General features: G+C 40.1%; 2 protein-coding genes and 1 non-coding gene across 3 annotated transcripts in view; 1 reads left to right on the top strand and 2 right to left on the bottom strand.

The window, feature by feature from the left end:
• The window catches only part of SLC6A15 (solute carrier family 6 member 15), a 39,497-nt gene extending 34,818 nt beyond the window's left edge, over nt 1-4,679 (bottom strand). Inside the window, exon 1 of the mRNA XM_032493694.1 lies at nt 4,321-4,679. The gene's annotated coding sequence lies outside the window, so the exon portion shown is untranslated. The remainder of the gene's footprint in view (nt 1-4,320) is intronic.
• Nucleotides 2,250-2,419, bottom strand: LOC116667873. The gene has a single exon (XR_004324926.1). It is a non-coding gene; the product is annotated as a U1 spliceosomal RNA (small nuclear RNA).
• The window catches only part of LRRIQ1 (leucine rich repeats and IQ motif containing 1), a 235,015-nt gene continuing 225,878 nt past the window's right edge, over nt 3,896-13,032 (top strand). The window contains 2 exon segments of the mRNA XM_032493693.1: nt 3,896-4,267; nt 6,756-6,843. The gene's annotated coding sequence lies outside the window, so the exon portion shown is untranslated.

The following is a 13,032-nucleotide window of genomic DNA, read 5'->3' as shown; positions in this document are numbered from 1 at the left end:
AGGAAACTGTAAAGGGCACAAAAGAACTCTCTATTTCTTTTAACTACATATTATCTTATATAATTATTTCTTAACAACTAAAATGTGAATCTATAACCATCTTAAAATAATTTTTTTAAAAAACCTCAGTCAATTCACTAAACTATACATTTTATGCATGTTTTAGTGAATCAACTAAATCTTATCTGCTGCTCTAATATAATTTTATTACTAAGAATGCTGAAAGAGGAAACTTTCCTGTAAATTCAAAAACTACAAAAATCATGGAGACAAAACACCCATTGACTTTTATACTTTACTCATTTGACAGCATCTGATGCCTGGATACTGTTCTCCCAGAGCTGTTTATTTGCTATTGTTTTCACTTTAGAATGTTTAAATCTATTTTAGAACAAATAATACAGTAATATGGTGGGCATAGAGTGAAATATATCTTCCTACCCTTTCTCCCCAGCATATCTAGTCCCACCCCTACCTCTCTGTAAGTCACCGAAGTCCTCAACAGAAATTTGATATATATTCAAACTAGTATGTATATTCAGGCTAATATGTGTTTTCTTCCCCCCCACCCAACTTTGTTCTTTTTACACAACTGTAACTATATACTATACATAATTCTGCATCTTGGTTTTCACTTTAAAAGCCTTCAAAAACTTTGCTCTCAATACAATAGCTTATTTTTTAATGATTGTATGATAGTCCATGGTATGAATATATCATAGATTAGCCATTTCTGATAATTCGCATCAATGTTCAAGCAACTCAGTTTGTATACCTGAAATTTGTATATCTGTAGAATAAATTCCTAGAAGTGGAGCTGTTTGATCAAAGGGTACACGCTTTCATAATTTTGGTAAATATTGGCAAATGACCCTTTATAAAGGTTGTCTAAATTTGCACTACCACAAGCAAAGCATGAAAGTGCCTGCTTCCCTCAGCCTTCTTCAATACAGTGAGTAATCTTTTTGATCTTTGCCAATCTGAGAGGTAAAAAAGCTCCCAGCTTAAGCATTCTATTAAAAGATAACAATCTATCTTATGTGAAAGGTTACCTTAGTGCCTTAATCATAAGGAAACAAACTGAACTTCAAGACTGAAAATAGCTCTATATTAAATGATACTATGCACTTAAAACTACCCTGCAGCTCAGTTTCTAGGGCTTACTGTTCATGGAGAAATATGAGACAATCATTATTGGTCAAAGTTAATGTATAAGCAGATAAATGTGTTTATTAAAAATTATTTACTCAATACATCCAGAAGAGTAGTTAGGAGTTAAGTTATAGTGCAGACTGGAAATAAATCTAAAGATCCTGCCATGTAACCCTGAATGATTTCACGCATCAGACTACACCCAAGGATTTTTGTTGATAATGCCATCTGCTCAGAAACTATTTTAAAATCGACTCTGCATAGGAATATATTAACATAGTCAATCATGCATACGTATATAGTAATAAAGGGGTTAAAACACTCTCCAAAAGAAGTAAATTGAGAAGTAAAATTTTTCAGAGATTTTGATCACAACACTCTCTTTCAGATCTATCATTCCAAGTCGATGATCTTTTAATTACCTGAATGATAACCCCAGAGTTCACAAGAATGCAAATTTCTTACCAATTCAAATAAAAGTTTTATTTTATGACAGGATAAGCCTATTTTCTAACATGCACACAGTAAAATTTGAACTGTGATCACTGGGTAAATTAATGATTATAGAGCTTAGGTTTTATGAATTATTCTAAGTTATTTAAAATTTTCAATAACTGACAACTAAGGCATCTCATCTGATTTTTGGTATCTCAAATAACTATTATCTTTATAAATTCTTTACTATTTGCTGTGGTTTGAATGTTTGTATCCTCCTTTCATCCCATATTCGTACGTTGAAATTCTAACCCCAAGGTGATTATATATTACCTTGAGGTGAAGCCTTTAGGGGTTGGTAAGAGACCCTGGAGAGCTAACTAGCCCCTTCCACCTTGTGAGAACACAGTGAGAAGGCACCCTCCCTGAACCAGCAAGCAGGCTCTCACCAGACAAGGAGTCTGCTGGCACCTTAATCTTGTACCAGCCTCCAGAATGTGAGAAATAAATTTCTGTTGTTTATAAGACACCTGGTTTATGGTCATTTGTTACAGCAGCCTGAACTGGATTCAGATAGTATTTGTTATTTACTTTAATTGGATGACACAGCATTTCTTCCTAAAAATACGTATAAATACCTTTCTTTTTCTTCTTTTTTTAAACAGGGGAAAGTGCGAACGCAGCCCCCCCCCCCCACTACCACAAATTATGCAGTAGAGTTTCCCACATTTGGAGGAATCGCAGGGGTCAGCACATCCAGAGTGCAATGGATGAGCCTCGCCCTGGGAAAACCACCTTCGTGATCATGGTGTCTCCCCTGCCAGGTAAGTATGTATAAATACCTTTCTTAATGCCATTAATATATGGAATCTTGAGTTACATATATTGTAAGTATAAAGTAATTCTTGAATCAAGTATATAATGTGCAATCAGAAAAAGAAAACCTGTCGACCAACGATAAAAGATTATCTTCCTTTTAAAACAGTAATTCTTGTCATCCTGGGGGGAGGGAGGACACACTGAATGTGTCACTTAGGAGAAAATGACCAATGAATTCAATAATATACTGGTAATATATTTCATTCTAACAGATATACATGGATCATTGGTCATGTAGATAGAAAAAACACATTTTTAGATAGAAAAAATAAAACAGGCGATTCTGATGGTTGAATACTACGAATTTAATGAGATAAATACACACACGCTTTGGTTCACAATCAAGTATTAAATACCTACTACTGTCAAACCCAATACTGGGTGTGGAAGATAAAAGCAAGTGTGTATCTCAGAGCCGTTCTTGCAAAAATGAGACTGGGTGGGGTAATAAGCTCTCCATGGGGTTGTCTGTCAGAGAATATTTCCTAAAGCAAACACATTGTTCCTTGTGGTCCGGGAAAGCAACCAGGAAAGGACAGGTATAGAACAGCTTTAAAAACTGGACGATGAGGAGCCCAAATGCAGCACAGTACGTAAACCCTTCAGTCCTCCGGTGTTTCTGCGCAGGAAACCAAACAAACGGTGCACACTAAGACTAGATCTACCTTTAAGACCTGGAGGGAAACGGCCCAACTGGGAGAAACGGTCGCAGTCTCATTTGCATAAGCACCCAAACACTGCTGACGTCACCACGCCCGAGTGCGGACCCCGCCCCGTCTTACTCCACTATTTCCCTGCAAGGGAAGAGAATGGAAGGGGGAGAGGAGAGCTCGGCACCAGGGAGCGCGAGCTCTCCGCGAACGCGCGACAAACTCTGCTTCTCTGCCTAACGGAAAAGAATTCCCGCCCCTGCGGCCTCTGCGCTCGGCAGGGTCATACCTGTCCCCGGGACGGCTCGGGCGTTTTTGATCCATTCATGTTTAGAAGGCTGGTATGTCTGTGCCTTACGACTTAAAGTCTATCCTATTCTCAAAACCGTCCTCTGCCCAGGCCGCGCAGAGACGGTAGAGTTAACGAAACGTAGAAGGTCTGGGTTTCTAATTCCTACCATCCTCCTTGAAATCCCAGCACCAGCACCCTCACCGCCACACTCTCAAATTCCTGGATGCGCAGGAACACACAAGCTGTGCTTTCTTCCGGAGCCACGTGCCTTGTGCGGGAGAATGGCCCACTTTAGGACCATTTATCGCAGGATGCCTCAGGCAAAAGGGAACTGGGGTCACGTGAAAACACACCGCCTTCGGTAGTCTCCTTAAGCAGTTGCAAAAGCAACCAGAAGCAAATGAGGAATGAGGTTGGCTCCTCTCCCCGCCCCACCGCCCACCCGCACGAGGATCGGCTTCTAACTCACCTAGAACCTCCGGAGCGCCTCGCTCCGTCCCGACCCTCCCAACTTTCTGATTTGCCCTGGTCAGACTCCACCCTTCAGCCAACCTGACTTGACTGGGAACGGACTGGTCTCTCGAGGTTGCTGTGGGCAGTTTTCACGACGAGAAGGATGGCGGCACGTTTCGACCCATGTGCTTCCCGTTACACGCCGCCTCTCGCACCCCCTCCCTCCAACTGTGTGCAGGTGCAGGACGAGGAGCCGGGAGGGTCGCCCGCCTAGTCCAGCTTCTCCCATCCAGGGCTTTGGAAGCGCCCTGCTCCCTTCACCCCCGGACACAGCCTGAGTCCTTCCCTGGACCCATCCATCAATTCCGCTCCCTTCCCAGGTCCCCAGGCTCCAGGGTGCCTAACGGTGAGCCCCACTCCACCTAAGCCGTGCCCTTAGCGGTAGGAGGGTGTCCTTACCGTCAGTGTGTCTTGGTCGGGCGCCTCTGGCTGTTTCCACGTCCCGACTGTAGCAGCAGTGGTCGAAGGGTTGGGTCCAGGTGGCTGTGACCCAGGCCGCAAAGGAGCTGTCTGGAGAGAAGCAGCAGCTAGTCAAGGGCGGGCCTCGGGACTGGGTGGAGGGGGTCGCTGCCCTGGGGCTGGCACTGAGCGACTCGTGAGCGCCTGTGTGTCGGCCAGAGAAAGAGCACGAGATGCAGGCGCGCGGTGCGTGCGCGCGGGTGTGTGTGAGTGTGTGAGTGAGGGTGTGACGGAGGCACCCACGTGCCCGGCCCGCCCGAGCTGCGGCGGCCGGCAGGCTGCGGGGGAGAGGCGGAGGCTGCTGGCGGCGCGGGGACGCGAGCCAGGTCGCCCGGCTGGGCGCCGCACCTCCCCGCCCCACCGCCCCTTGACGCAGAGGCCGCTGCGGCGGCCTCGCAGCATCTATCCTCCCAGCGCTCCAGGCCGGGGGCGGGATGGACTTGGGGAAGCCGGCTCCCAAGCAAAACTAAACAAATTCTCCCTGCCATCCTGTCCTCCCCCAACCTACGCAACCGAAAGGATGGGCACCAGTTGCCCACCGTCCCCTCCCCCTTTGTCTCAGTCTGGATAACAATAGAAATGATCCTACCTCACACGCTCGGACTATTCTCCGAGTTGGTGACAGGACCAGAAGCGGTGGGTGACTCAAAGAACCCTTTTCCCTAGTTTTCTCTCCAAGCCGGCCATTTACTTCTCTCGCAAAAGAACATTCTAGGCATTTGCGTCTCCATCAAACGGTTACCTGATAGCGCTCAGCGATTCTGGCCAGATTATGAAAGGCTGTTTAAAGGAGCTAGTCCTCACCCTATGTTGGTCCCTTAGCATCCGACTCGTCTCCAAGGGGTCTTATTACAAGATGAAGGCTGACTTATCTCTCACAGCAAGGAAGACATACTCATTAAGCCACGTGGAGAATTCCTAAAATATACATCACTGAACACAAAGCTTAGCCTACTTTTGAAAATGGCCGAATCTTCCCCTTAATAGGGCATATGTTCTAGAGATTAAATTTATGTTTTTAAAACTTTCAAAGTTTGAAAGAAATGTAAAATGAACGTAAACTATATTGTAGCGGAAAGGTTTATTGGTTGGTGAAGGACATTTTCTACTTACAGATGATTAATATTACCATTAAAAAACACCTTTGTGCACTTTTAGGCCATCCAACAATCCCTCAGATTTTGACAGTTTGTATCCAATTAAGATTGAATTAAATAATAAGGCCGTTGGAGACAGGTTTTTCACGCAGTGAAAAATCTCCTGGAAAGAAATCACAAGACCTAAATTTCCGGTCAGAACATTGCTACTAATCCTCAGCTTTTAATGCAGCCAAGAGAGCCTTTTCTCAGTCTCTTCCAAACCCACCTTTAAAATATTTTTTTTTAAGATAAAAGAAAAAAAAAAAAAGATTTGATCTTCTGGTTGCCCTTCCCCTGACATGGGTAAAGAAATACTCTGATGCTCCACAGGAAAAACCGAAAACAGTTACAACCAAAATCTTACAGAATACCTTGCATAATTTGCTTTTACTTAACATTTTGTCGATAGGCAAATATTTCTGCTGATACATATCTTTATATATGTGTGTGTATGTGTATATATATATATGTAAATTGAGATACAGTGCAAATAATACCAATAACAACCAGAAGAATTTAAGAAAACAAGTAGAACTACGTTCTCCATAATCAGGATTAGGCTTATCTGTGGGAAACAAAGTTTTCTGTATACTTGCAGGAATGATTTACAGCAGTGTTGGGAAGGCTTACTTGACCCTTTAGCTTTTTCACTGATGTTTGACACCTATCTCAGCTACACATACAAAGCTACAAGTCACAAAATATTTGTGGAGTAATATGCTTAAAAATAATGGATACTAATTTATGTCTTGATGCCAATGAGGAGAAATAAGAGAAAGTAGCTATTGAATTTCCCACTAAGCACCCGGGGCTTTAAAATAGCTTATTTAATCATCTCAATTAATTAATGAGGTGATTTTTCCTTATTTAGAGATTAGACAGAGGTGATACCCAGAAAAAAGAAGTTGCAAAAAGTCACACAGCTAGTTCAATGGCAGAATGGAGATTTAAACCCGGATCTGGCATTTTTTTTTTAAATGCATTCTTGTAAACCCTTAGTGAATGTATAGATTTTAACAGGAGGAAAGTGTAGGATTTCCGCAAAGGCTAAGCACTTTAGAAAATAAGAAGTGGAGTAGGGGTGCAAAGATCCCACGAGGGGATCCTGGGAACTCCAGGCATGGAGGTGAAGAGTACCATTTTAAAATTGTAACAACGAAATCCTTCAAAGATTTCATTGCTCAATTGCTAATATCATTTAGCTGACGATTATTGGGTGCTTTCTCTGTCACACAGTGGGATACGGCCACATTGTGTTGGTGTGAGAGGAAGAGAGAGCACACAGAAGGGAAAGCAGAACTTGGAAGAGTGTTTCAACCTACAGGTAAAGGAAGACTAGTCTTTTTGGCCACACTGTATTTTTGTGTATTAACAAGCTTCGATTCAGTGTTAAGTGCGTGCCTTTGCAGTGTGTGCAATAATTAATGTGTCTTATTTCTCTTAACTCTGACCCCAGCCCTGCGATGTAAGTATAGATGTTACCCACACACTGCAGAGGAAAAAACTGAAACTTTGGTTGTCTGAACTCACACAATTAGAAGGCATCTATTAAATACAGGAAATAAATACCTGCCTGTATCTAAATCACCGTCTGAATTTGACACCTACTTTTAAGCAATTAATATTATACTTCGCATTTGAAAAAAAAGTAATAAACGGTCTGAAGGAGAGAATAAGTGAATATTCTCTTTAAGTGTGTGTGAGGTGTGTGTAGGGGGAGGAATCTTGACTTGTCAAGACTTTATACCCTAGTATTTTTTAAATCAAATCTCCCAAAATGATAATATTATGCAAAAACTCCCAGAATTCAGAAAAACAATGAAAAGATTTTAAAAAAAATTTAAAGCACAATGCTAAAGGAAAATACTGGATCCATTCACATCATGAGATTACATTAATTCATTTTCCTATTGTCGGAGAGGAAATTCTCCTCTTCCCTTCCAAGTTCTTCTGGCTGGTCTAATAATTAAATGACATGGGATTGATTAACAAGAGAAAAATCAAAGTTTAATAACATGATCGTGATCACTACATTTTAAGTTACTTTTTAATTATAAATTTCTTTTATATAACAATAGATTATATTTTTAAAATACTTTACGTATGTGGACAAAGAATGTTGCCTACCATTTCAGTAAACAAAGAATAGTGCCTGTTATTCCGATAAACAACGTATGTTGTCCACCATTAAGCCATTAGCCACCGCAGCCGCCCTCCAGTGGTGCGCCCTGAGGAGAATTCAGAAGGGAGAAAAACAGGAAACATTCTGCGCTGGATCCTGGCCCTAGATGGCTAAGATGCCTATCTAAGGAATAATTTCAGTGACCGCCCCCCGCCCCAGGCTCTTGCATCTTCCCATACACAGAAAAGCATTAAAATCATTAACTTGAGATTTCTGTCTTTTGTGATTAGCAGTAATCTTTTAATGTTTGACCGCCTGTTTTTTCCCAACAAAAACTCCTATGTATCCTGGCTCCTTTCTCACCTCTTTGAAATAGTTTTTCAAAGCTATCTGAAAGGTGGTCTCCCAGGCTATAGTGCCCAGTAAGGTCCTGAATAAAACGTAAAACTCACAGTTTTTAGGTTGTGCGTTTTTCTTCAGTCGACATAAATGTCAGGTATATGTGTGCTCCAGCATTAATCTAGGCCTACAGCTACTTAGAAATGTGAAAACAAAATGTTTTACTGTATTTGTTTTGCCTGCCATGCCTTTTCTGCATTTTCTTTGATTTGTTTAAGATCTCATTACTGATTTATTCAAATTCTATAGACTCCATAATCTAACGTAAATTCTAAATTATTATTTTAATACAACAGTGATACCTGCTCATTGAATACATGTCAAAGTATGAACTTGTACATGGTCAGAATTTAAAAAAATTAAAGGCCCTGTGTTTATGTTCGTCTGCCTTCCTGTCAATTCTACAAGCTAGTAGTAAATATTGTTAATTACTTGATATGTAGTCTTACAGAATTTCCTTTCCTTCTCTTTCTCATTCTTTCTCTCTCTGTCTTTCTTCCTCTGTGTGAACACATTTATACATGCATACAATGTACAAATATATAGTTTTGTTTGTTTTTATTAGTGTTATTATTTTATAAAATGTGACAGATGACTGCTTTTCTCATTGAAATATAATCAGAACAACTCAAGAAAGTTAGGTTGTACTGTGGTTCTATTAAATTATGATGATACATACGTACTTCAGGCACCTGTAGGACTTCTATGCTGCGATCAGTGGTTCTTTTTTATAAAAATAAATGCTTATGGTTTTCCTCTGAAATCTTAGCAACCCGTTATCCATCTTTATATTTTCTTCTTTCTAAACGTTGATGGCTTCAGGGCTCTGTCCTTGGTCCTTTCCATACTCTCCCTGGGTGATTTCTTTCACCTACATTTTCTTTCATGTTTGATTCAAATAATGGTGATATTAAACATATGTAATTTTCTGTAAGTAATCTAAAATTGTCACTGACCAAAGGAAATTGATCATAGAGCCAGGGTTCCATGACGGGAATGAAGGCGACTGAAGTGGCAGAAGGGAGGCATCTGGGGGACTCTGGGCACAGGTATATATCCAGCAGTAAGAAACGATTTCAATATTCATTCAACTGGTACAGCTAAATAATGTATGATAACTGAAAACCATTCTGCATATTGAAGTAGTTTTTTGGAAATATCCTATTTGTCTTGTTAAAAAAAATTCTCTTTCAGTGCTAATTTTCTGAGTTTTTTTAGCTTTATTTTTTCTTTCTTGTAGTATAGTCAGTTTACAATGTTGTCAGTTTGTGGTGCACAGCATTATGTTTCAGTCATCCATATACATACATATGTTCCTTTTCATGTTCATGTTCGTTATAGGTCACTACAAGATATTGAATATAGTTCCCTGTTTAATAAATTTACCAAGTTTTTAAATTATGAATTATTTGATTCAACAAATATTTATTGGGCACGTACTAAATAGCAGGCACAGTTCTGGGTGCTTGAAATGTATCAGTAACCAAAACAAAGATCCTTGCACTCATAGAATTTATACTCTAGTGGGATGGGACAAAGAAAGGCAAACAATTCACAATAAACATAATAAATGATGAAACCATATGATATGGAAGTACTATAGAATAAAAAAATAGAAACTGGAGTAGGCTAAGGGAGTTGGGAGGGTCAGGGCAAGGAAAGTGGATTTCAGTTATATGTAGAGTGGTCAGGATGGGTCTCCCTGGGTTTTTATTGGTGCAAGAACTTTAAGGACTTGCAGGTGTTAGCATCGTGGATGTTGGGAGGTGGGTGTGTTCCAGGCACAGGAGTCAGTCAGGGAAAAGACCCTAAGAGAAGTTCACCTGGCATGTTTGAGAAACAGAGAGGAGACCCAGATATATCAAATGCTTGTCTTATTTTATAAAGTCAAGCTTATGGTTTTTAAATTTTAAATTGTTATATGAAACGTACAGATTTTCTGTTGTTTAACCATGCTTGCATTCCTGGAATAAATTCTACTTGACTATAATATACTATTATTTTTTATATAAATTGATGGATCCAACTTTTTCATATTTTATTTAGGGTTTTTTTAAATCTAGATACATAAATAGAATTGATCTGTGATCTATTTCTGTTCCCCTCACAAAATGAGATCTATAGTTTACACTTCTACTCTCTCAAATACTCTTTTGTAAGACAGAAAGAATTTATTACTTGTCTGGGAAATTGAGGAAAGTAGGAAGAGGGTGGTGGATAGAGATACTTTAACATTAATTCAGTTTTTCTATTGGTCTGTTTAAGGTTAACTCTTTCTTTTGTTGACACTATATACTTTTCAATTTATTCCAGTTTTATTGAGAAATAATTGGCATACATCACTGTGTAAGTTTAAAGCATACAGCATGACAATTTGATTTATATACATACACACATGTATATACATACACACACACACACACACACACACACACGATTACCACAACAGGTTCAGCTAGCATCCATCTTCTCATATGGATACAGTAAAAAGAAGAAAAGAAAAAAACATTCTCCTTGTGATGAGAACTCTTAGGATTTACTCTCTCAAGCCCTTTCCTATCTAGCCATACAGCAGTATTAGGTATAGTCATCATGTAGTACTTTACCCCCCTAGTGCTTATTTATCTTATAACTGGAAGTTTACCTTCTTACCATCTCCTTACTGTTCCCCTTCTTCCTCCCACCACCACCTGCCTCTGATAACCATAAGTCTGATCTTTTTTTCTACAAGTTTAGTTTTGATTTTTGTTTTTAGATTCCACATGTAAGTGAGGTCATAGAGTATTTTTCTCTGTATGCCCTACTTCACTTAGCATAATGCCTTCAACATTCACCCATGTTGTGGCAGATGGCAAAAAATGTTTTTAATGTTTCAGTAATATAGCATTATATATTTATATGTGCCATATCTTCTTTATCTGTTCATCTGTTGATCTATTAGACTGCTTCCATATCTTGGCTATTGTAAATAGTGCTATGAACATAGGGGTGCCGATAGCTTTTCAAGTTAATGTTTTTGTTACCTTTGAGTATATTCTCAGAAATGGAATTGCTGGATCATCTGGGAGGTCTACTCTTAATTTTTTGAGGATCCTCCATACTGTTCTCCAATGTAGCTGCACCAATTTATAATCCCACCAACAGTGCCCAAGAGTTCCCTTTTCTCCACATTCACAGGTACGTCTGTTATTTCTTATCTTTTGAGGATGGTCATTCTAACAGCTTGAGGTGATATCTCATTGTAATTTTAATTTGCATGTCCCTAGTGTAATGATGGTTTCTTTTGCTGTGAAAAAGCTTTTTACTCTGATGCAGTCCCTAGCTATTATTGTATTGCTATTTATTTCTCCTTTTAGCACTGTTGGTTTTTGCTTTAAATATTTAGGTTCAGTGATGTTGGACACATAAATACCCACAATTGTTATATATCTTCTGGGTGTACTGACCCCTTTATCATTGTATAATGACTTTTGTCTTTTTTTACCATTTTTAATTTAAAGTCTATTTTGTCTGATGTAAGTATAGATACCCCCAATTTTATTTTTTCTGTTATCATTTGCTTGGAATGTCGTTTTTCACCCTTTCACTCAGTCTATATTTGTCTTTAAGGCTAGAGTGAGTCTCTGATAGGCAGCATATTGTTGGATCTTATTTTTAATCCATTTAGCCATTCTATATATTTTTATCGAAGAATTTAATCTGTTTAAGTTTCAAGTAAGTATTGATAAGTAAGGATGTACTATTGCTATTTTGTTAGTTGTTTTCTGGTTGTTTTGTAGATCTAGTGTTCTGTTTCTTATCCAGCTTACTTTGTGTGTGTTTCAACACATTTTATAATTAGTATGCTTTGACTTCTTGATCATGTTCTTCTAGGTGTTTACTACAAGATTTCCCCATGTGGTTCTCATGAGGTTTACATAAAATGCTTTCAACTTATAACACCTTATTTTAAAATGATAACAACTTAACTTCAGTAGAATTGGTACACTTTATACTCACTTGGTTTCCCCTTCACATTTTAGGTAATTGCTGTTACAATTTACATGTTTTTTATATTGTGCAGCTAATAACAGGTTACTGTATTTATGGTTATTTTTGCTGTGTTCATTTCTTTTTAGCTTTTAAACTTGAGTTCTGAGTTATACACCACAGGATTTAGATGTTTTTTATATTGTGCAACTAATAACAGGTTATTTTATTTATGGTTATTTTTGCTGCATTCATTTCTTTAACTTTTAAACTAGAGCTGTAAGAGAGTTCGCACCGCAGGGTCTGTACAGCTTACTGCTTCAGGGCCTGAATCAAGGCTTAGTGTGCACTGAATTCCCTGAGCAGGTGAGGCCGCTGGTTTTGCTCTGTAGACGAGGGAGGCCACAGGCTGTGTTCTCTTCCAAGCACCACTGTATGCAGGGCCGGTGAATGAGTGAAGTGGCTTCTCTGGTGGGACAGGCTGAAGGCTGTACCCAGAGATGAGTGAGCCCCTGCCCAGGCGCAGTGGGAGCAGCAGCTCTGAAACTGGCGATGCTCTTTGTTATCTTAACTCAAGCCAACCCACACCTCAAGTTACCTGGCCAAACAGGGCCACTGAATTTGTTCTGCAAAGGATCCGCATTGTCTGCTCTCCTCTCCTGAGCATGCCGGGCTGCACCGCTTTCAGTCTTTTCACCAGGCCTCCTCATCAGACGTGGCCGGAAGACACTCTCCACAGTGGGCGAGGCCGTTTCTCAGCCCCCTTGCCTGAGCAGGAGGGAGAGAGGCCGCTGCAGGCTGCTCAGTTTCCCAGTCTCTCCGGTTAAGAGGGCCCAGAAGATACCCCCAGCTTTGGCTACAAATGAACCCCCCTTCCTGTGTCACACAGCACTGGAAGTGTCCACACCAGGCACTGGCTTTGCTTTGGGGATGATTAACTTGAGTGCCGCTGAGCCACAGGGCTTCCCGGAGCTGTCACCAGCCTTTCTGGTCAGATGGGGCTGGGGGCGCTCTCCACAGTGG

Source organism: Camelus ferus, chromosome 12, assembly GCF_009834535.1.
Source record: "Camelus ferus isolate YT-003-E chromosome 12, BCGSAC_Cfer_1.0, whole genome shotgun sequence".
In the NCBI taxonomy this organism is placed as follows: Eukaryota; Metazoa; Chordata; class Mammalia; order Artiodactyla; family Camelidae; genus Camelus; species Camelus ferus.
This window is presented reverse-complemented; position numbering and strand designations above follow the sequence as displayed.